We start from the raw sequence: 24496 nt of genomic DNA on the forward strand, positions 1-24496 counted from the left end.
CAGAATATTTTGTTGCCCTTTGGAAAAATGACCTCTGCTTGGAAGGTGTTGGGACACAGCAGTATTTTATAAAGATTCCCTGTTTATTCACCCAAGAGAAGCAAGGGAGTTTTAAATGGAAATTGAAGGTTGAATTTGATATTGATGGTTAAATGGTTATTGTTGGATTGCTCCTTTCCACCCCAAGCCCTGGCAGAGCCTATCCTTGAATAAGAGGCATCTAGGCAATGGCACCCCACTCCAGTACTCTTGCCTGGAAAATCCCATGGACGGAGAAGCCTGGTGGGCTGCAGTCCATGGGGTTGCTAAGAGTCGGACACAACTGAGTGACTTCACTTTCACTTTTCACTTTCATGCATTGGAGGACAAGGCAACCCACTCCAGTGTTCTTGCCTGGAGAATCCCAGGGATGGGGGAGCCTGGTGGGCTGCCGTCTATGGGGTCGCATAGAGTCGGACATGACTGAAGCAACTTAGCAGCAGCAGCAGCAGCCTATCTATCTGTAGCTCCCATTTATTCCTTAGTGCCACACATTAAGACAAATGTTAATATTCCTTATTAGGAAAATGGGCATATTAGGATTAAGTGGAAGTGTTTTGGTTTGACTGGAAAAGACAAAACCAATCAAGGGAATGTTTTGGTAATGAAGGCCTTTGAAAGTCATGCCTAAGTAGTTAAGATTTTATTCCACTGTTGAGTTGGGAGCAAATAAAACTATTTGTACTAGTGAGTGTCATCACTGAATTTTTGTAAAGATCATCTGGAGGCAGTTTGGGACATATTGACACACTTAAGGTCAAAGATGGAAGAGCCCCTAGGCAGTGAGAGTTAGAACGGAGATGAGGGAGACATATCCGAAAGACATTCATTTAGGAAATTAATAGAATATTTTAGGAAGCTTAGCTAAGCTAGGGTAACACTCACAATAACTTTTTACTGACTTGGCTTTGAAACTCAACCCTGGATTTAAACACTAGCTAATTTCAAGGATTTCCCTGGTGATCCAGTGATTAAGACTGTGCTTTCACTGCAGGGGGCATAGTTTGATCCCTGATAGAGGAATTAAAAGGCTTCCTAGGTGGCGCTAGTGGTAAAGAACCTGCCTGCCAATGTAGGAGATGGAATGGATGTGAGTTCGATCCTTGGGTCAGGAAGATCCCGGGGAGAAGTGCATGGCAACCCACTCTAGTATTCTTGCCTGGAGAATCCCATGGACAGAGAAGCCTGTGATCCCATGGAGTCACAAACAGCCAGATATAACTAAAGTGACGTAGCATATAGGAGTACTAAAAACCCACAAGTCATAAAGAAATGGGGGTAAGAACCCTCTTACACTGTTGGTGGGAATGCAAATTAACACAGCCACTATGGAGAACACTATGGAGATTCCTTAAGAAACTAGGAATAAAACTACCATATGACCCAGTAATCCCACGACGGGGCGTATACTCTGAGGAGACCATAACTGAAAAGGACACATGTACCCCAATATTTGCTGCAGCACTATTTACAATACTGGGACATGGAAGCAATCTAGATGTCCATCGACAGATGAATAGATAAGGAAGTTTTGGTGCATGTACACAATGGAATATTACTCAGCTATAAAAAGGAACACACTTGAGTCAGTTTAATGAGGTGGATGAATCTAGGGCCTATTATACAGAGTGAAGTAAGTCAGAAAGAGAAAGACAAATATTGTATATTAATGCATATAAATGGAATTTAAAAAGATGGTACCAATGATCGTTCAGGGCAACAAAGGAGACATGTAAAGAATAGACTTTTGGGCTCAGTGGGAGAAGGAAAGGGTGGGATGATTTTTAGAGACTAGCACTGAAACATATGTATTACCATATGTAAAATAGCCAGCCACTGGGAGTTTGCAGTATGATGCAGGGAACCCAAAGCCAGGGCTCTCTGACAGCCTGGAGGGATGGGATGAAGAAGAGGTGCAAATGGGGTTCAAGAAGGAGGGGACATAAGTATACCTCTTACTGATTCATGTTGATATATGGCAAAAACCAGCATGATATTATAAAGTAGTTATCCCCTAATTAAAAATAAAAAAAAATAATAATTTAAGAAGAAATGGAGTTAGGGAAGAGAAAATTTTTTCTTTAGTTAAAAAAAAAATTGACCCAGTGGACATGAAGTGATACCTATTTTCACTCTGTTGGGATCAAGGTCTTTTCATAAAAGGCAGTTGCTGATTGATTTGCACGTCTAACCCTCATGCTTCATTAGGACAGTTCAAGAGAACATAGCACATATTTGAAAGGTCAGTGCCTACTTACACAACAGTTGATTTGACGTTCCACCCAGAGGTTTATGTCCTGATTTGCACAATCTGTTAAGCTCTGTGGATTTGGGGGAGGAAAACAGAGTGAATGAATAACCTTAGGTTAGGGAGAAATTTTCAGGCTTGATTCTTTTTGCAAGACTTTAAGATAATTAACACATGGGTGTAATTTAAATATCAGACCATAAAGGGGTCTATTGTCTCTGGAATCAGAATACCTGACTTCAAATCCTAGTCCTATCTCTTCTGGCTGTGGATTTTTGGACAAATCACCTACTACCTTGAAATATCAGTTTCCTCATTTGCAAAATGACAGCAGTAATAGTTCTAAGTCATAGTGTTGCTATGATGATTACATAAGGAAATCCTCAAAAAAAGGTTAGCTCAGTACCTGGCACACAGAGCATGCTCAGTAATTATAGCTATCGATCACTACCATTTTTTAAATGTTTCCTTGTGATAAAGAATGCAGAGTGCTGAAGAATTGATGCTTTTGAACTGTGGTGTTGGAGAAGACTATTGAGAGTCCCTTGGACTGCAAGGAGATACAACCAGTCCATCCTAAAGGAAATCAGTCCTGAATATTCACTGGAAGGACTGATGCTGAAGCTGAAGCTCCAATACTTTGGCCACCTGATGCAAAGAACTGGAGGAGACCCTGATGCTGGGAAAGATTGAAGGCTGGAGAAGGAGATGACAGAGGATGAGATGGTTGGATGGCATCACTGACTTGATGGACATGAGTTTGAGCAAGCTCTGGGAGTTGGTGATGGACAGGGAAGCCTGGCGTGCTGCAGTCCACAATGTCACAAAGAGTCAGACACAACTGAGCCACTGAACTGAACTGTGATGAAACTCTTAGGATTTATTTACATTTTTAATACTTATTTATTTAGCTGTGCCAGGTCTTAATTGCGGCACTCGAGATCTTCCATCCTTGTTGCAGCCTGAGGGAGCTTTAATTGAAGGATGTGGGATATAGTTCTCTGGCCAGGGACTGAACTCAGGCCCCCTGCTTTGGGAGTCTTACCCATTAGACTACCAGGGAAGTTCCAATTACTACCAGTTTAAGACCAAAAGCAGTACACAATAGAGGGTTAGAAGGAAAGTAGAAAGATAATGGGATTTCTTTATGTCACTTCAGGAGAAGAGTGAGAAGACTTAAGGAGAGATTTTAAAACTTGCTTTGTTATGTGTGCTTTATATTATGAAAAATACTGAATCTGAACTGAGATCACACATTGACAGATGCCTGTCCTCCAAAGGAAGTTGGGGAACCCTTGTGTCTAGCCCCAAATGCCAGTACTATCCCTTTATCTGACCAAGAGTGGTGAGAAAACAGAACACTATAAAGCATTATATTTCTCTTATTCTTTAAAAAAGCTATTTTTCACCTTTTATTAAAGATCTAGGTCTTTATCTCGCTTTTCTCGTTTTTTTTCTTTTCTTTTCTTCTTTTGCTGTGCCACATAGCACATTGGATCTTAGTTCCTCAGCAAGGGATTGAACCCTGCAGTATAAGAGCAGAGTCTTAACCACTGGACCACCAGGGAAGTCCCACTTTTCTCCAAATTTTGTCTGGAATCTGGGACAGAATCACCACAATTAACAATGTAATGTTTCAAAGCCTTGGTCAGAGCAAATTTTTAAAATGTTCTTCAAAAAGGATTTCTGTATATGCAAATAATTTTTTAGCAGGAAGAAGTGGGCACTTAATTTGGAAACTTTGATGCTAGAGGACTTCTGTAACTTTATTTTTGTAAGGCATATGACTAGCTAGCTATTGGACATCTGAATTGTTCGATTTATGTCATAGATATATCCATCCATATAAGCGATCAAAACTAGAGCTTTAACCCTTTTTAGTGTCTTCTGGGCAATATTATGTTTACTGAAGAATTGATTTTGGAAGCAAAAATCGCAACAAGGTACCTACCAGATTATAAAACTTCTCATAGATACCATGCATGGTTTAGTAAAAAAAAAAAAAAAAAAAGTCAAACATGACTATGTTGGTGTGCATCAAAAATCTTTAACCATAACCTGACATCTCTGCAGACAAACATATGCTTCGGAAAAGTCAGGGACACACAGTAGAAGTTTGTGCTGCTGCTATAACACACTTCTGTTTTCTGAAGCCTTGGCACTGAAGATGTTTTGATCTTAATCACATATTGCTGTGACACTGAGAAATCTAGGAGAAACATCCAGTTTGGGATGGAAACTGAATTAGCCAGCTACTACATGCTTATTTCAATTTTTATCAAGATATTTCCTTCCTTTAAAAAAGAAAGGTGGTGGTGCAATGACTGAGGCTCCAAGCTCCCAATGCAGAGGGCCCAAGTTCAATTCCTGGTTGCAGAACTAGATCCCACATACCCAATTAAGAGTTCACATGCCACAATTAAGATCCCACATACCACAACTGAGATCTGGAGCAGCCAAATAAGTAAGTAAATATTTGTTAAAACAAATAAATAGCTAATAAAATTAAAAAGAAGAGAGAAGGCTAGTCTCCAAAAGGAGAAAAAACAGTACTCAAGTAATTCACAAAATATATTGAAGTTTCAGCCACTTCACAAAACAATACTATTCATCATACAGAGAGATGGTTAGTGAACTTGGTAAAGCAGGGGGAAGGGAAACTTGTGTTGGTAGCAAAAGTAATGTTTTTTCAAGATAGCAGCAAAAAAGTAGGAGGAGTGAGGGACAACAGTTCTAGAATTTCCTCCCATTCATACAAGATTATGCCTGAAAATATTTCTGCCGTTTTTTTCACTTAGAGGAGATAGAAATGAGTATAGGATCAAACGTAGTAATGGAAGGTAAAATAAAGCACCAGTTGAAAGATTTGCCATTGATAAAAACCAAACAGTTGGATACCAAAGTCATCATTGCAATGGTTTAGAAACATTCTTCATGAACACTTTAAATTATTTGATGGTAGTCCAAGTAAGCTAGTAGGCTCAACACTCCACTTTATCACTGTCAGTCTATATGAGGTATAGTTGGTTGAAGTCTGCAAAAACAGATTTTGAGAAGACCATTGGAAAAAGAAGCAATGCAAAAGGAAGGACTTGAGACTAAATTACATTTGTTGGAATGGTTGAAGGAATTGGTAAGAAAGGAAGGCTGTTTACAATAGTCAAGCCATGGAACCAACATAAGCGTCTATCAACAGTTGAATGGATAAAGAAGACGTGGTATATATGTACAATCGATATTATTTAGTCATTTAAAAGGACAAAATAATGCTGTTTATAGCGAAATGGATGGAACTGGAGTCTATCAGACTAAGTGAAGTCAGACAGAGAAAGACTAATACCACATGATATTGCTTACATGTTGAATTTTTCAAAAATGATACAAATTAACTTATTTACAAAACACAGACTCACAGATTTAGAGAATGAATTTATGGTTACCAGCTGGGACAGGTCGGGAGGAGACATAGATTGGGAGCTTGAGACTGACAAGTGCACACTGCTATATTTAAAATAGATAACCAACAAGGACCTACTGTATAGCACAGGAAATGCTACTCAATATTCTCTAATAATGTAAATGGGAAAAGAATTTTTTAAAAAATAGACTTGTGTATATATATATAACTGAATCACTTTGCTGTACACCTGAAACTAACACAACACTGTTAATCAACTATACTCCAATATAAAAAAATTAAAAATAAAGGCGGTCTGAGAGCTGTTTTCACATACCTGAAGATGAGGAAAAAATAAAACATTTATTCTGTGTGGTTCCAGTGCTGAAGCTAGGGCAAAAAATTACTTGGCACGATAGGTAGGAAAAGTTTGGCTTAGTAGAACCCAAAACTTACAGCTGTTCAAAATCTATCAGCCAGCAAACAAACAAAGAGATCCATGGCACAGGGTGGGCTGAATGGCTGCTGATGGGGACATTTTAGAAGGTATTGACATCTGTATTTAGAGGGTCTTTAACATCATCCATCAAGGACAAGAATCTATGATAATAGATATTACTTTTGAGCTTTTATTCTGTACTTACTGATTGGGAAACTGGAGGTGAGGAAACTTAAGGAAATTGCAAAACCATTCAGTTGGCAAGTTAGAATGGTTAGATTCTTACTAAAATGTGTAAGTGCCCAAGTTCTTACCCTCTAGGCACTCAAGGTATAAGAATCCTTTCTCCAGAGTGTTTAAAGCAATAGTTTCTAAGAACAGCACTGAAATTAGAGTATAATTCTACTTTTCTAGAGCCATAATTGGCTGAATAAAAAGCAAAATAAATAAACCCCTCTTCCTTGCAAGTGAGGAGGATTAGACAGGAGGAAGCTCAGAATGATGTAAGAAAAGAAAGGTGCTTTGGGGACTTCCCTAGCCATCCAGTGGTTAAGACTCTGATCTTCTGTTGCAGGGGGCACAGGTTCAATCCCTGGTTATCCCTGATCAAGGACCTAAAATCCTGCTTGCTGTGAAGCAAAAAAAAAAGTAACTACACTGTTTTTTAATTAGACCCTTTCCCACCATTCCTCACCCCACAACTCCACCTCCAGGCCAGGTGGACCCAGCTTATGAGAAGTTTTGGTCCTTGAGATTCTGTTGTGGCTACACGTCAGAGCTGTGCCAGAGATCTGTATTTATCCAGAATCTGTTCTATTCCTGGGCATGGTTCTAACTCTGCTGTTAAAGTTACTGCAAATGTAGAAACATGAAGAACAAAATTAGCAGACCAGGAACCTAAACCAATGCTCATCCAGCCATGGCAGCTGTGTTCTGAGGACATCCAGGCAAATGCCTATCCTTTACTGCTCCACAGCTGGCGAAGTCTCAAGTCCCCTTGTGGCCTGGACCATGTAGGTACTGCATTTGCCCAAAAGCCCCTTCTTTCCCCCAGGACTCCACTGTGATTTCTTCTTGTCCTACAAAGGGCAAGAGTATTTTCAAATGGTATATATCCAGGACCTGGACTATCACTTCAAGCACAGGACATGGGTGAGAGAGAGAAGAAAATCAGAAAGAGGAAGAAAAATTTAACCCAGTTTCTAGTTCTGATCAAAGCCCTCCAACCAAACCCCATTGTGAGACTCTCAGGACTCCACTTTGTCCTCACCTTGCAGAGCCGTTGAGGGAAACGGGATTCTTGTCCCCTAGAAATTAGCATGACCCACCATCGCATCTCAAGTTTTTCCTCTTGTCTTCAATATGTGTCTTATTAAAACAAATGAGAGCTATTTTATCTCAATACACTACTATGTGGATCGTGCGTGATCCATCTCTGAACATCTGGATATGTTACTTTATTTACTCCAGGATTCCTTTAGTGTTATCCCAGTCCCAGAATATTTTCATATTGGCTTTCCCCATTGGTCCACCCATAAATTCAGATTACATGACGTAGGGCCAAGACTTGGGTGAAGCAAGTGAAGTTGGGTCATGCGAGTACAGGGTCAGATCCTGACTCCACTTAAAATTTTGATATTTTGTTCAGCATGGACTTCTTGTATTCATTTTGTTTACTGAGATTTTTGGTGTCATGATGTTTGACCCCATTGACGTTCATTGGTATTAGGTAGCCTGGTGTGTTGAAAGAACACTGGAACTCAGGAAAGATGGTTCTAAGTTTTTGTCCTACATGTCACTCTAAGACTTTGTATGAGTTACCTTCCTACTTAGGATTCCAGGTGCCAAATCTGAAAGATACAGGTGACATTGAGTTTAAACTTTCACTGCTGCTGTCAAGTCGCTTCAGTCGTGTCCGACTCTGTGTGACCCCATAGACTGCAGCCTACCAGGCTTCTCTGTCCATGGGATTCTCCAGGCAAGAGCACTGGAGTGGGTTGCCATTTCCTTCTCCAATGCATGAAAGTGGAAAGTGAAAGTGAAGTCACTCAGTCGTGTCTGACTCTTAGCGACCCCATGGACTGCAGCCCACCAGGCTCCTTCATCCATGGGATTTTCCGGGCAACAGTACTGGAGTGGGGTGCCATTGCCTTCTCCCTAAACTTTCACGAGAAGATCAAATATGGCAGTACAAAGTGTTCTAGCCCTTTTATTCTCTGTGCCTCCAAGTAGCATCAAATCCAGTGCTTTGCCTAGAGTAAGTATTAAAAAAATGTCTACTAGTAAGTGGTTTTTTGAATACTGGAACACAAATATGGACCAAAGCCCAAAACAAAATGCCTACACAAATTAAAAACACTTTGCAAATGAAAACAAAACCTCCCCAGACAAGAATGCTGTCCCTCCCTCATTCTCTTAGGAGAAAAAAAATGGATTTGAATTCATTTAAGTGTGGCACAATCTTGTTGCCTTTTTTCCCCCTCCCAGGAAATATTCTATTCAAATATCTAGGGTTCTGAGTGAACCAGACTTGTGTAATCCTTCATCCCTCAGAGATTTCTTTCCGTCTAAAGACACCAGTACCACCCTTGGTGAGTCAGGGTTCATAAAATGTAACATCTGCGAGAAAAGTTTATAAACACACAGCCGTGCCTGAAATTGTCATAGAACTACAGAAGACAAGAGACTTCCCCTTCCTAACTAGATCTTCATACAGTATTAAAGTTTGCATAGTTAGAAAGTAGGGAGAGACAGTATTTGTTCATATAGCCCATATTCCTTTTTATTTCCTCCTCTTTTTTCCTTGACAAATGACAGAAGGAAGGGAGGGAGGGAGGAAGGCAAGAGGGGAAAGACAAGGGAGGTAGGAAGATACTGATAAAACATACGATTTTATTTTAAGAGCTATTTTCCTTATTCTTAGCTCATTTTAAATTATGGCCATTTTTTACATTTACTTACTCTCAGACTAGTGATAGAAAATTGAGTCAAGAACCACTTTAAAAAAATACATATATATGTATTTTATTTATTTGGCTGCACTGAGTCTTAGTTGCAGCATGTGGGATCTAGTTGCCTGCTGCTGCTGCTAAGTCACTTCAGTCTGTGTGACCCCATAGGCGGCAGCCCACGAGGCTCCCCCGTCCCTGGGATTCTCCAGGCAAGAACACTGAAGTGGGTTGCCATTTCCGGACCAGGGGTCAAACCTGGGCTCACTGCATTGGAAGCATGGAGTCTTAGCCACTGGACCACCAGGGAAGTCCCAAGAACCACTTTTGAGACCTCAACTATATTATTTTGCAAACTGGTTCTGAACACGGTAAAAATATTCAGTAAATAATTTTAATATATTTGTTTCTTTTATATTTAGTATTACTCACCTTGCCTCAGAAACACCTTGCCTCTGGTACTTCAGGAAAATAAAGTGACCTTCTCAAGGTCATTAGTAGAGTGGTTCATGAGAAAGACAGGCATATATCTGGTATATATAGGCATATATGATCTCAGTACAGATCTTCCTTGATCGGCTTTATATTCTGATGGTGAAAAAGTGAAAGTGTTAGTCATTCAGTCATGTCCAACTCTATGCGACCTCATGGGCTGTAGCCCACCAGGCTCTTCTGTCCATGGAATTCTCCAGGCAAGAATACTGGAGTGGGTAGCCATTCCTTTCTCCAGGGGATCTTTCCCATCCAGGGATTGAACCTGGGTCTCTGACATTGCAGGCAGATTCCTTACTGTCTGAGCCACCAGGGAAACCCATCATAACTTGAAAATACTATAAGTCAAAAATGCATTTAATACACGTAACCTTAGGAACGTTACAGCTTAGCCAGCTGACCTTAAAAACATGGTCAGAACACTTAGCCCACAGCTGGGCAAAATCATCTGACACAAAGCCCATTTTATAAGAAAGTGTTGAAGAGCTCATGTAACGAACTAAATACTATGCTGAAAGCGAAAGCCAGACGGCTGTCTGGGCACAGAGTGGTTATATCACTTGTTTACCCTGGAGATCACTTGGCTGCCTGGGAGCGGAGGCTGCTGCCGTTGCCCAACATCACAACAGAGTATAGAGGTATATCATACGCTATACACTGCTAGCTGGGAAAAGATCAAAACTCAAAGTACAGGGACTTCCCTGGTGGTCCAGTGGCTAAGACATAGTCCAGCACAGGGCGCCTGGTCGGGAAACTGGATCCCAAATGCTGCAACTAAGAGCTTCTATGCTCCAACTAAAGGACACCGCATGCCACAGCAAAGATTGAAGATCTGCATGCTGCAACTGAGACCTGGCAGAGCCAAATACAAAAATAAAAATAAACATTTTTTAAAGTCTTTAAAAAAATTGGGAGTAGAATTTCTACTGAATGTGTATCATTTTCACACAATTGTAAAGTGAAAAAATTGTAAGTTGAATCATTGTAAGTTGGGGACAGTCTGTACTTGGGATAATTCAAAAGCCAAGTACTTCTCCAAGTACTCAAGCACAAGGGAGCAGTCAGAAAATATCTGGGCACCTATACAAATAACACAACATATGTATTAAATGAACAAAATGTAGGCAGCATGTTTCCTGACAAGGAACTTGGATGAAACTCAGTAGCAAACCACTTGATATCCTTGATGCAATAAAATCTCTTTTTAAAAATTCTAGTTTTAGAACAAGTTCCTCTCTCTCTTCTGCAAATCACAGCTTTTCTCTAACAAGATAAAGTCACATAAACTACTTCAAGTCTAAAGTATGATTCCCTGAAACTATGTTTAATAACTCATGTGACTATTAAAAAAAAAAAAACCTTGCCATTTCTAAGCTCCACTTCAATGACACTTAAGAACAGTCATATTAATAGTAAGCATAGATACCTTGAGTCTAAAACAGTTTAGTTTTGCTTTCATTCAACACAAAGTTTTGAAGGTTCTAGAGAGATATTCAGAATGGTTATTCTACTGCTTCTAAAAAAGTCTAATTCCACCATACTGACCTGGAAAATGGGTCTGAAAGGCAGTGTCCAGAATATCCTTTAAAATTTACCTATCTTCTTTCACTTCAGAACTTGCTTGTTAAGCAATACCTGCACTGAACTTTATGCCAGTTACAGCACAAAGCAAATCATCTTCTCAGACAGGTTTTCCCGGCTGTGATGTGCTTAGACAGCAGTCACAGGACCTGAATTATTTCCCTAAATTGGATTGGGTAAGCCTACATTAAAGAGATACATACCTATGAACTAATGGTTTATTCCATGCCTTTTCACCATCCACGGGCAGGGGACAGATGCACCCAGAAGGTTTCCCCTCAACCCCCTTCACCTGCATTTCCATGGGATGGGCACCATTCACCAAATGTACTGAGATCAGTGCCCTTGGGTGACCTCTTCTGACCTCTGGACATGCTAAATTTCTGCCTAACACATGCTTTCTCCTTGACCATGAGCTTAATGAAAGTCAAGAAAGGGATGTAGCAGTTTAGAAAAACAGAAGGGGGAGTGAATTTGCCCTTGGCTGTTTGGATAGAATTGAGGGAGTATTTGTCCAACTCTGCTTGAGTTGTCAGAATGCACCTGGAGGTACTGTGTTCTTTCCTGGAAATTAAATTTATGAAGAAGGATACACTGGAACATGTCCAGAAGAGACGGAACAGGATGAAGGGAAAACTTAAAATGACATCATGGGAGGAGTTTTGGATGACCTGGTTCTAGCTATTTATTCTGGAAAAGAAAGAGCAGGGTAACATTTTTTTTCATGCAGAGGCAGGAAATATTTTATCTGGCCAGAGGGTAAAAGCTAAGACTATGAGGGAAAGAGACATTTTAACTCAGTATAAAGCAAAACTTTCTTAAGATTATAAATAGCTGTTAAAAGTGGCATTTAAAAAAAAAAAAAAAGTGGCATTTGTTCATTTGATAGGTATTTTCTGAATATCTCCTATGTGTTCAAGGCCCCAGTGAAACAGTGCTGAAGAGTAATGAAATAAAGTCATGGAGCTTTTGGTCAAGTACAAAGCTTTGTCAGATGATGGTACAGATCTCATTCTTAAGAGATGTTTAATGAGACAACAATAAGCTGAAGGTTTTTCTGACATCAAACGTGACTGGACTTAATGTCTAAAGTTCTGCCAACCCTGAAACTCCAGATTTTGGTTACTCTAATGTTATACTTGGTACAGTTTGATGGCTCTCCTGGCTATGGATCAGGATGTACAGCTGATTCTGTGGCTTAGTCATGGTCTTCTATCTATCATGTATATATGCGGTGCTGTCTCTAAGTATTTTATTTGTTTTTTTATTAATTTTTTCTGCTAGGTGTTTAAGATGGATAGGGTAGCATGGAGGGTAGAGAGAAAAGACTAGAACAGTTCTTTCATATGTGATGTACAATGAAGGGAAAAAAATTTCTTATATCCCATATTCACCCCCAAATATCTGGTTGTCATTTCTGTTACTTTTATTCTTTTTTCCATTATTGTTTGTGGAATGAGAGTTCTCTTCCCTTACAGATTAGTTTCAATTCTTTAATTTCTTTGAAAGTGGTTGGAGTTAGGGTGGCTTAACAGCATAGAATCATAGTCCTTGAAGTGAGATAAGATAATGGAGATAATCTAGTCCTTCCATCTTATACACAAGAAAACAGAAATTTAGCAGAATACTTTAAAACACTGAATACAAAGGACAGAAGCACCAATAACCACTCGAATTTTAGGCAGAATATTGACTTTTGGAAAAGAAAGTTTTACAAAGAATCCAATAGAGGGACTTCCCTGGTGGTCTTGTGGTTAAGACTCGGAGCTCCCAATGCAGAGGCATGGGTTCCAACCTTGGTTGGGGAGCTAAGAACCCGCATGGCATGGCCAAAAAAGAAATAAATAAATAGAGTAGAACTTTTAGAAATTACAAAGTTAACCTTGAAATTTAATTTAATGGATACATAAAATTGTAGTTTATACTCAGTTGAAGGGAGAATGTAAACTAGAAGACATATCTGAAGAAGTTATCCAAAATGTAGTATAGAAAGATGATGATATGCAAGATATGAAAGAAAGGCTAAAAATGAAGAATGGAAAAGATCTAATATATACCAACTCAGAGTTTCAGGACCTGGATATTTACTTAAATGCCTAGAACCAACAAGTATCCTGGCTTTTGGTGAGAGGCTGTATGTGCGTGTTAGGAGGAGAGTGCATTTTTCAGCTCTGCCTTAGCCTTCACCTCCCTTACACAGAATCTTAAGGTCATCGAGAGGTGAGAGCTTAGAGCCTTTTCAAGTCAGTCTTTGCAATGCACAGAGCCGTGGGCATAGGCACAATCCATACATGTGTGTGGCCTTCTTGATTCAGAAGCTTCAAAAAGACCCTCTGTATGTCTCATTCCCAGTTTTTAATTTTCTAGTTAGTCTAATGTTTTCACCCAACTGGTATCCATCACCTCAGGCAGCTGCAAAGTTAAGTAACTGCCTGTAATTTTTTTGAAAAATGCTTATGTGGAAAAAAAATTTTCATGCTGAATGAGCTCTGAGTTAAGTCAAATAAATCACCCAGCAAGTGGAATTTTCCAGGGAAAATTCCTATCCAACAGACAGGCCATACAATAATTCTCTGGGGATGAAGCTTTGAAAGAGCTTCAGCCCCTTTCTGTCCCTTCCCTTGGCTCTCAGGCTGCTGTTCTTCACCCTTCACCAGCAGGCTGTTGGTTTTTAAGAATGTCATAAAGCAGGAGAGTATGAGATGGGACTAGGGAAAGTTAAAAATGCCATAGAGGGACTTCCCTAGTGGTCCAGAGGTTAAGAAACCATGCTTCAAATGCAGGGAGCGTGGTTTTGATCCCTGATTAGGGAACTAGGATCTTACCTGCTGAGTGGTGTGGCCAAAAAATTTAAAAAAAAAAAAATTTTTTTAAGACAGAAAACTCGTTTCTTTCACTGAGATTGAGCTGTTTTTCCTCCTCTCCTTTCTCCTTCTCCTCCTTCTCTTTGACAAACACTCCCCAGATTGTTGCAAGTCTTTGGGTAATTTCCAGAGTTTTGAAAAATTTGATTCTGACCATTTTACCAGTTTATTGCAGCTTCTGTGAAAGAGAATTTTCTGAGATCCTTACTCCACTAATTTTGCTCATGTCACCTGGATAGGGAGTTTGAATTGGCATATTTTGTGTGTCTGGAAACCATTTGACTGAAACAGCATGGTGTTCTTTTAAAAATTCAGCTTATGAAATCAAAGAAGAGGAATAACCACTTAATAAATCTCTATGGAAAAACATATATTTTCCCACCATTTCCTTCTCTTTCCTAAACTTGCTTTAGTCCTAGAGACTATAAAAATGAATGAATAAATAAATGAATTAATGAAATTTGTGACTCCCACAGTACAGGAACTATACAGTCCAGTACAGGAGCCTAAACATAATAGGCACTCAAAGAATGGTGCTGAACCAAAATAGATTAGCTCAAAATAGGCAAAATGACCTGCTGTCTATTATATTTTATCCTACTCATAACATTAAATATTTAGTTTTATATTTAGGTTTCCCACTTCGTTTAGTTTTTATGGGATATATCTTAGTTTGGGTAAAAATATAGGTTTAACAGTAAATTCTTTCTGTTAAAAATAGAAGAAAGGAGAAAAGAAGGAGGAGACAGAAAAGTATTCTTGTTAGCTGCCAAGATGGCGGCAGTGACAAATTTTGCAAGTATTCTGACAAACACCTAGCAGAAATAAACTTATTTTCCATCAGAAAATTCATAACTAGTTCAACTGAAGGACATTAGGTAAAAAAACCTGTTTGGAAATAATCTGAAAACATTCTTGTGTCTCATGCCTTTCTTAATCTGTTATAATGAATGAGTCATAATATTTTAAGAGGATAAGAGCTGTTCATAATGAGTGCTAAGTTGAAAGGACTAAAAAGCTTTAGCAATATGATCATGAAACAACATAATATGATAGGTGAGATAATGAGTCTTTCATTTCCTTTTTTAAAAAATTACAGAAATACTAAGTGGCTTTTTATTTTCCTTTACTTTTTGTTAGAGAAGATGTGAAAGTTAAATAGAATCTAGTTATGTTTCCACATACAAACACACTAGTGCACAAATATTGACTAAATTTTGTAAAAATGTAATAAAAATGGTATAAAACCATTTTATCTCTTTACTTCTCTTTGACTCCCCTTAATTAATTATGGATATAAAAGTAGGCCTTCAATTACAATTCTAAAGATTGTTATTGTTCAGTCACTCAGTCGTGTCTGACTGTTTGGGACCCCATGAAGGGGGTCTGAAAGGAGTATGTCAACGTTGTATATTGTCAACCTGCTTATTTAACTTATATGCAGAGTACATCATGTGAAATGCCAGGCTGGATGAAGCACAAGCTGGAATCAAGATTGTCAGGAGAAATATCAATAACCTCAGATAAGCAGATGATACCACCCTTATGGCAGAAAGCAAAGAAGAAATAAAGAGCCTCTTGATGAAAGTGAAGGAGGAAAGTGAAAAAGCTGGCTTAAAACTCACTCAACATTAAACAAAAACTAAGACCATGGCATCTGGTCCCATCACTTCATGGAAAACAGATGGGGAAACAATGGAAACAATGAGAGACTTTATTTTGGGGGGCTCCAAAATCACTGCTGATGGTGACTGCAGCCATGAAATTAAAAACGCTCCTAGGAAGAAAAGCTGCGACCAACCTAGACAGCATATGTCTAGTAATGTCTTTTTAAAGCAGAGACATTACTTTCCCAACAAAGGTCCATCTAGTCAAAGCTATGGTTTTTTCAGTACTCATGTAAGAATGTGAGAGTTGGACTATAAAGAAAGCTGAGTGCCAAAGAATTGATGCTTTTGAACCGGGGTGTTGGGGAAGACTCTTGAGAGTCCCTTGGACAACAAGGAGATCCAACCAGTCCATCCTAAGGGAAATCGGACCTGAATATTCATTGGAAGGACTGATGCTGAAGGTGAAGCTCCAATACTTTGGTCACCTGATGGGAAGAACTGATTCATTAGAAAAGACCCTGATTCTGGGAAAGACTGAAGGCAGGAGGAGAAGGGGACGACAGAGGATGAGATGGTTGGAGGGCATCACCGACTCAATGGACATGGGTTTGGGTGAACTCCAGGAGTTGGTGATGGACAGGGAGGCCTGGTGTGCTGCGGTTCATGGCGTGGCAAAGAGTTGGACATGACTGAGCAACTGAACTGAGCTGGACTGCAGCATGCCAGGCTTACCTGTCCTTCACCAACAAAGGCAGTTTACATCTTTAAAAATTATTTCATCTGTATTAATACTTAAAATCATCTAAGAAAAAGCAACATCCTCAGTTCTTGCAACATTAAGTCTTATGACTTTCAAATTTGAAAAAAAAAAAAATAGCAAGGTTCTTCAAGACATCAGACCCCGTCTCCTTAGAAAGGCTTTGTCATGGAAAAAGAGTGATTATTCTAGTTAAAAAGAGAAAAGGGAGTTTAATATGATTAGGGATTTAATATGATTGATTAGATACTGATTTTAAAAAGCTATAAAAGATATTTTGAGAATAATAGGGGGAATTTTAATATGAATTGAATATCATTAAGTTATCTTATTCATTTTCTTAGGTATGTTAATAATATTGTTTTGTAGGACAATCTTCTTTATTCTAGGTAAATGCTGAAGTTTTTAGGGCTGAAGTCTACAATCTAACTTTCAAAAGATTCAGAAAAGCGCTAGGATAATGGAAAAGAATGTTAAAAAATGTATATATAACTGGGTCATTTTGCTGTATAGCAGAAATTATTGTAACTCAACCTTGTAAATCAACCATGTGCATGCATGTGTGCTAAGTCACTTCAGTTGTGTCTGATTCTTTGTGATACTATGGATCATAGCCCATTCCAATAAAAAAGAAAATATACATATATATGTATACACATACATAGCAGTCATCCAGATAGAAGTGAAAAAATCTGATTTTAATCGTGAAATGTGGTGAATGGAAATGCATTCTCCAGATCCCTCTATAAGGACAAACTTGTTGTCCTCACTCCTGGAAGAGCTGTCAAGAGAGTGCCCCCATCTGTAAATAACAGCCCTTCAGAGACTTCTGCTACTACATAGAGGCCCTTCTAGAGTAGCCAACTGCCAACAATGATTAAGACGGAAGTAGGAAGGCCTGGTCACCTTGGACCAGTGAAGGGTAATTCTGATAAGTCCATTTTAGCTTCAGAGGTCCATTGAGAGTCAAATATGGTTGTCAGTTCTCCCTTACAGCTTAATCTCTCCCTCTGCCTGGTTGTGCTGACCCCCATGCCCACCCCCTCACCTCCCATTCCACATGCAGATGTTGATTCTAAGGGCATAAACTAGTAAACATCTGACCATTAAACTCTGTCTTAAACTAGAAGAAGACCACTAAAATTTTCTTCTAGCAGAACTGAATCTGCAACGCAAGATGGGTATCAGACGAACTCCAAATGAAGAACATTTTTTTTTAAGTTCTGTTTTCGTTAAAAATGCCAGTGTCATCACAGTCAAAAAAGGCTGTGTAAATGTTCTGGATTAAAACAGATTAGAGAAACATGACAATTTTAATGAGATATGTGATGCTGGCGTGCCTCTGGTACTGGAAGAAAATAAAAAGCCAGAAAGAACATTGCTAGATCAATTGACAAAATTAGAATATGGATTATAGATTAGAGTTAACAAAGGATTGCATCAAAACTGTCACACATAGAATGGACAAACAACAAGGTCCTACTGTAGAGCACAGAGAACTATATTCAATATCCTGTGATAAATCATAATGGAAAATATATCAAAAAGAATGCACATATATGTATAACTGAATCACTTTGCTGTATACCAGAAACTAACACATTATAAATCAACTGTGTGTGTGTGTACGCTCAGTCACCCACTCCAGTCCGACTCTGTGCTACACCCTGAACTATAGACCACCAGACTCCTCTGTCCATGGAATTTTCCAGGCAAGAATACTGGAGCAGGTTGCCATTTCTTTCTCCAGGGGATCTTCCGGACCCAGGGATCCAACCTGCATCTCTGGCACCTCCTGCACTGGCAGGTGGATTCTTTACCATTGTGCCAAAAATACAGGATCAATTTTAAATTTACTGTAATTGGTAAATATACAGTGGTTATGTAGGAGAATGTCCTTGTTTTTAAGAAATAGGCACTGAAAAATATATGGGAAAGGGGATATAATGTATGCAACTTCCTCTCAAGCAATTCAGAAAAACAACATATACACATACATGCTGCTAAATCGCTTCAGTTGTGTCCGACTCTGTGCGACCCCATAGACAGCAGCCCACCAGGCCCCGCCGTCCCTGTGATTCTCCAGGCAAGAACACTGGAGTGGGTTGCCATTTCCTTCTCCAGTGCATGAAAGTGAAAAGTGAAAGTGAAGTCGCTCAGTCGTGTCCGACTCTTAGCGACCCCATGGACTTCAGCCTACCAGGCTCTTCCATCCATGGGATTTTCCAGGCAAGAGTACTGGAGTGGGGTGCCATTGCCTTCTCCATACACAAACATACAGTATAGTAAAAGCAAACGCGGCAGGGAAGGGCCAGTGGTTAGGACTCTGTGCTCTCACTGACCAGGGCCTGTGGTTGATCCTTGGCTCCTCTGTCCATGGGATCCTCCAGGCAAGAATACTGGATTAGGTTGCCATTCCCTTCTCCAGGGGATTTTCCCGACCTAGGGATTGAACCCCTATCTCTTATGTCTCCTGCATTGGCAGGCGGGTTCTTCATCACTAGCGCCTCCTGGGAATTTCGGTATAGATGAATAGTTCTATTACACATCAGCTCCTATCATTATGGCCAACAAAGAACTTCGTTTTACTGTTTTTGCTTACTTTTTCTTTCTTACTGTAAATTGAGAGACTCGGAATTCTGTGATTATTTCAACAGCCAAGTAGTTAATCTGGGTGAAGCTGAGTTGAGAAGCAGTTTGAGGTAGTGCTTCTGGGTTCCTGGAGGGGGCAGCAGAGAGCCTTTTGAATGCAAACCTATTAGGGTGCTCAGGTAGAGGGTGACCTTGAGGAAAAAAGGGCAATGGCAACTAAGGGCTTAGGAGGAGAGGACCCACCACCACACAATTTCGAGCTGACTTGAAACTAGGAAAACCAATGCTCCACACAGGAAGCTATATGAAGCCAACACATCAAAGCATGTATAGCTTATTTATTAACAAATGGTCAATACTCAACGAGACCAGAAATGAATAACGCTGCAGGAAACTGAACAGTCAGGAATCAGAATGCAGAAATCAGGACTGGAGCAAGAACCAAGAGGAAACTAAACAGATGTGGAAAAAGGGCGCAGCTGCCGGGGGGATCCGCTTTGTCCTATTTGGATGTTTCCCCACCTGGGCCTGGGCGGAAGTGTTAACCCTGAAACAAACGCTTTCTCAGGATCATGACTTCCTTGCAGACCACTGGGGCTGATAGCGCTGGTGGCTAACAGGGGCTAAAGTGTCCCCCAGAAGCATACACTGCGGTTGTTTCAGGGCACGCTTTATAGTCTGCTCTTCTAGCCTTACTATTTCTACTTCCAGTTTAGAAACAGAGAACGTCAAGTGAAGTATCACTGCTGCTGCTGCTGCTAAGTCGCTCAGTCGTGTCCGACTCTGTGCGAGCCCAGAGACTGCAGCCCACCAGGCTCTGCCGTCCCTGGGATTCTCCAGGCAAGAACACTGGAGTGGGAGACTTCAATTTTTCCTGTCCAGCATCCACCTTCTCATTTTCAAATCTAAAAAGCTGCTTGCTCCCTAGGCAACTTTTATCCAAAATAATTTGTTTAAATTTGTAATTAGTTATTTTACATGGAGTAACCTAAAAATGGCAGCCCACTCCAGTATTCTCGCCTGGAGAATCCCATGGACAGAGGAGCCTGGCGGGCTACAGTCCATGGGGTCGCAAGAGTTGGACACAACTTAGTAACCAAAACCACCAACCTAAAATTATCCTTTTAAATAAGATCAGCAAATTATCTAAAGTGTTTTCAAAGTGATATCTTATACTGCTCAAAAAGGACCATAATCCTCAACTTCTTGACATACTGAGGTGGAACATTGGAGATAAAATCAGTAAGTACAAGTGGTCTTAATACAGAGGTACACTGTCAGACACGATTTATGATATATAGACATCCTGAAAAATATGACTTATGGTGGAGTTCTATTTCAAGTTTTCTCTGCTTGTGATTGTCTTTCGTGTATTTTACAATCATGAAAGTTACAGACAACTTTTCAAAATGCAAATAATCTCCTCCAGAGAAATACAAATGAATTGTGTCTAGTGAGATGCAATCAATTATTGTCCTATAAATATTGACCAGTTTTGCAACTGTTTATAAATCCATTTCAACAGTCCTGATGGTCTATACTATACATGTGTGAGACTTTGAATTCTCCTTTTAACCCATTTAACTGATTGTATCATTAATTAATGAGTTAAGTAAAGCCTTTGAAACAGGTTAACTTTATATTTGTATGTGGGTCATGATTTACCTGTTTTAAAAAATAAAATCAGGTCTTTTAATAGGTCTTTCTTCCAACAGTATTAGTCTAACCTTGGGAGGACAAATGGAAGTAGGAAGAGAGAGGTAGGGATGTGGTAAGGTGTTTTAAAAAGTGTCTATAAAGTTTCTTTCTGGCCACGAATTTCCAAAATCTAAATTTACCTTCTACTCCTAGGGTAACGATACCACTAAACATTAGGGCAGGGGGACACATTTAGAGGAAGGGAACATTAGGGCTCATTTAGAGGAAGGGGTGAGGTGGGGGCGAGGGCTTGGTTGAACTCCAATACCAGGCAAGCAGGGAGGGCTGAAGGAGAGAAAATCCTGATACCACCACAAGGTTACACTGCTGAAGCAAATTCTTCCTAAATTTAGGGATCTCAAACTCTTTTCCCTTCACTCTTCATTCCTATCTGCTCTCTTTAAGAACGGTATGTTAAAGCCAGGCCCTTGATATGACTGTTGGAAGCTTAGTACAATTGTTTTACACAGCCAGGACATTAACACAGCATTCAAATATGTACAGCTTTCGTTTTATCTCTCTTGCTTTTTCTCTTTTTTTGCAGTCAGACTGAGGCCTCTTAATCCCTTCAGCCACTACTCAGAGAAAGGGAACCAAGCCAGTGTTCCAGCCACCTCCAAACTTCAAAATAATTGGCTAGACATGGCACTTTGCCTGGTCAGCGCTGCAGCTGGAGTACACAGGATGCCTTCCTCATCCTGAGGATACACCATTTGCCTCACCAAAGCAGGATGAAGAGAAGTCCCAGTGGCCACCCAAGAAATTTCAGTTCTATGAGATCAGCCGAGAGACCTGCCCTGCCCTAGCTATTCCCTGAGATAACTAAACCCATTAGGGTGTTTATGTAAAGCTGACTTTTACTTCTACATCCCCTTCTCCAGTCTTCCCTCCTGTCTTTCTGTCTTGTTACCCTGGGTAAACTACCTTCTTCCCTACCAGTCCCTCCGCACCATGTGCTTTGATGTAATCCAGAAACAATCAGAATTCTTTCTGGGCCACATTTTATGGTAGGTAGGAATGAAAGCCCTGGAGTCAGGCAGACCTTGGCTTCTAACTGCAGTGCCACTTTGGAGGCAGGAAATAGATGGGCTCCAGGCTAGGCATTTACAGCCAGCCTACATTTTACAATTCTAAGCAAGGATGCAGGTGGGCTCTGGGCTAGATATTTACTTCCATCTTGAAATGCAAATAACAGCTGGACTTTGCCTCCTATGGACAGTTTAAGATAATGGTTATGGCAGGGACAGAGAGAGGCTAAACCCCGTTGGAATAAAAGATCAAGAGGTCACGTATTTCCCATTCTTGGGCCAAGGGAGTCACTGCACATGTGTAGAAAGTCTCCTTAGGGGTCAAAAAGGAGGTGGCACCACCCCAGCATAGGTGATGCCAAGGTCCCTCCATAGGCCCCTGGGTTGGAATCCATCTTGGGAAAAAGTTGCACATGCATGTCGGAGAGGGTCCTAGGACAGATAGTGGGTGAGAGAAGACAGATAATTGGCCAAAGGTAAACAAAGACCCAGAACTGCCCTACGTAAATGATTTAACCACCTCTTTACCACACTTCTCCTCATCAGCCAGGATGCTCACACCCTTTCTCTCCTGGTGTGTATCTCTGTCTTGCTTCTGTCTTAATGAAACAAACTATTTCTCTGTGTCCTCTCCCACTTGGTGTGCTATATTTCTAAAAATAAACGTTGTACCTGTTTCTACAGTTTTTGCCTCCTTGAGAAATGCACTTTTCAATGGGGGCAAGGGCCAGGGGAATTTTGCTTCTAGCCTCTAGCCCCTGGTGAACTAGTGGCTGGGATTCCTGATTTTCATCCCAGGTCCAGTTCCTGGGCAGAGAACTAAGATCTGAATTCTCGCTACCACCCACTGCTATCTCTCTATCTCTCACCTGTGTGGCCTTGGAAAGTCAGTCAAAAGCTCTAAGCAGCAATTTCTCCATCTGTAAAAATAGGGATAATATAATATCTATTGTATCAGGGAGTTGTGAGGAGAAAAACTTGGCAATGGAGTGAAGCTCAGTGTCGGATACATAGCCTTCTATTACTTCTATCTCCAGTCTTCTCTCTGTTAATAGTGTACTTCTATTTCCTATTTTGTTATTGTAGGTACTACTTCACATTTCCCCCCTCAATCCAACATAGATACTGATGATGTTCCACTGCTAGCCCCAAATAATGGCACCGTGGCATATGCAATAGTTTAAGCTGAAGGAGTATGAGAAACAACAGGTGCAAGAAGGGTTTCTGACCCTCCCCTGAGTCAGGCATGAGATCCTCAAGTGAAAGGTGCCCTCCTTATGCCCTAGGGAAAGGAACATCTTTATCTCCAAAGAAGGAAGGATGCTGAGTGGAATCTGAATGAACAGCCTTGCTAAGTTTCCCCCAATTTACCACTCTTAGTTCACATTCATTTTGTTCTATGACATTTCTCAATGACTCTTCACTTTTCATCAAACCTAGTATGCATAAAAACACTCAAACTTAACTATTTCCTTAGGTCTTCATTTCCTTATGAAGGCTCTTATGTAAAGGCTCTTATTTAAACTTATATTTAAAAATCTGAATGCTTTCCTCCTATTAACTTGTATTTTTTATAGGTGCTCCAGCTGAGAATCTAGAAGAAGAGGAAGAAGGATGTTTTTCTTTTTTCCTCCTCTACATCAGCAAATCAATAACAGTGGTCACAGGTACCATATTTTTTATTACAAACATCTACTTCTGCTTCATTGACTTCACTAAAGCCTTTGATTGTGAGGATCACAACAAACTGTGGAAAATTATTAAAGAGATGGGAATACCAGACCACCTGACCTGCCCCCCTGAGATATCTGTATGCAGGCCAAGAAGCAACAGTTAGAGCCAGACGTGGAACAACAGACTGGTTCCAAATCGGGAAAGGAGTAGGTCAAGGCTGTATACTGTCATCCTGCTTATCTAACCTATATGCAGAGTACATCATGTGAAATGCCAGGCTGGATGAAGCACAAGGGGGAATCAAGACTGCCAGAAGAAATATCAATAACCTCAGATAAGCAGATGATACCACCCTTATGGCAGAAAGCGAAGAGGAACTAAAGAGCCTCTTAATGAAAGTGAAAGGGAGTGAAAAAGCTGGCTTACAACTCAATATTTGAAAAACGAAGATCATGGCACCCAGACCCATCACTTCATGGCAAATAGATGGGGAAACATTGGAAGCAGCGACAGACTTTATTTTGGGGGGTGCTCCAAAATCACTGCTGATGGTGACTGCAGCCATGAACTTAAAAGATGCTTGCTCCTTGGAAGAAAAGCTATGACCAACCTAGACAGCATATTAAAAAGCAGAGACATTACTTTCCCAACAAAGGTCCGTCTAGTCAAAGCTATGATTTTTCCAGTAGCATGTATGGATGTGAGAGTTGGGCCATAAAGAAAGCTGAGCACTGAAGAATTGATGCTTTCAAACTGTGGTGCTGGAGAAAACTCTTGAGAGTCCCTTCGACTACAGGGAGATCAAACCAGTCAATCTTAAAGGAAATCAGTCCTGATTATTCATTGGAAGGACTGATGCTGAAGCTGAAGCTCCAATACTTTGGCCACCTTATGAGAAGAACTGACTCACTGGAAAAGACCCTGATTCTGGGAAAGTTTGAAGGCAGGAGAAGGGGATGACAGAGGAGGAGATGGTTGGATGGCATGACTGACTCAATGGACATGAATTTGAGCAAGTTCTGGGAATTAGTGATGGACAGGGAAGGCTGGTGTGCTACAGTCCAAGGGGGCCACAAAGAGTCAGACATGAGTGAACCACTGAACTGAACTGAACTAAATTTTAGTTTCT

At 40.2% G+C, this 24496-nt stretch overlaps 1 protein-coding gene across 9 annotated transcripts in view; it reads right to left on the reverse strand.

Annotated features, from left to right (window-relative positions):
* CMKLR2 (chemerin chemokine-like receptor 2) overlaps positions 1–24496 on the reverse strand; it is a 56187-nt gene that overhangs the window by 17704 nt on the left and 13987 nt on the right. The window contains exons 1-3 of one of the 9 annotated variants that reach the window (XM_061382529.1): positions 11109–11437; positions 9504–9659; positions 2298–2360 (exon numbers count right to left, since the gene is read on the reverse strand). The exons of 3 other annotated variants lie outside the window; for them this stretch is intronic. The gene's annotated coding sequence lies outside the window, so the exon portion shown is untranslated. Of the gene's footprint in view, positions 1–2297; positions 2361–9503; positions 9660–11108; positions 11438–24496 lie in introns of those variants that run through there. 5 more of the 9 variants (XM_061382480.1, XM_061382491.1, XM_061382521.1 and 2 more) reach the window with 5 other exon arrangements.

The sequence above is a fragment of the Bos javanicus genome, chromosome 2, assembly GCF_032452875.1.
Source record: "Bos javanicus breed banteng chromosome 2, ARS-OSU_banteng_1.0, whole genome shotgun sequence".
NCBI lineage: Eukaryota > Metazoa > Chordata > Mammalia > Artiodactyla > Bovidae > Bos > Bos javanicus.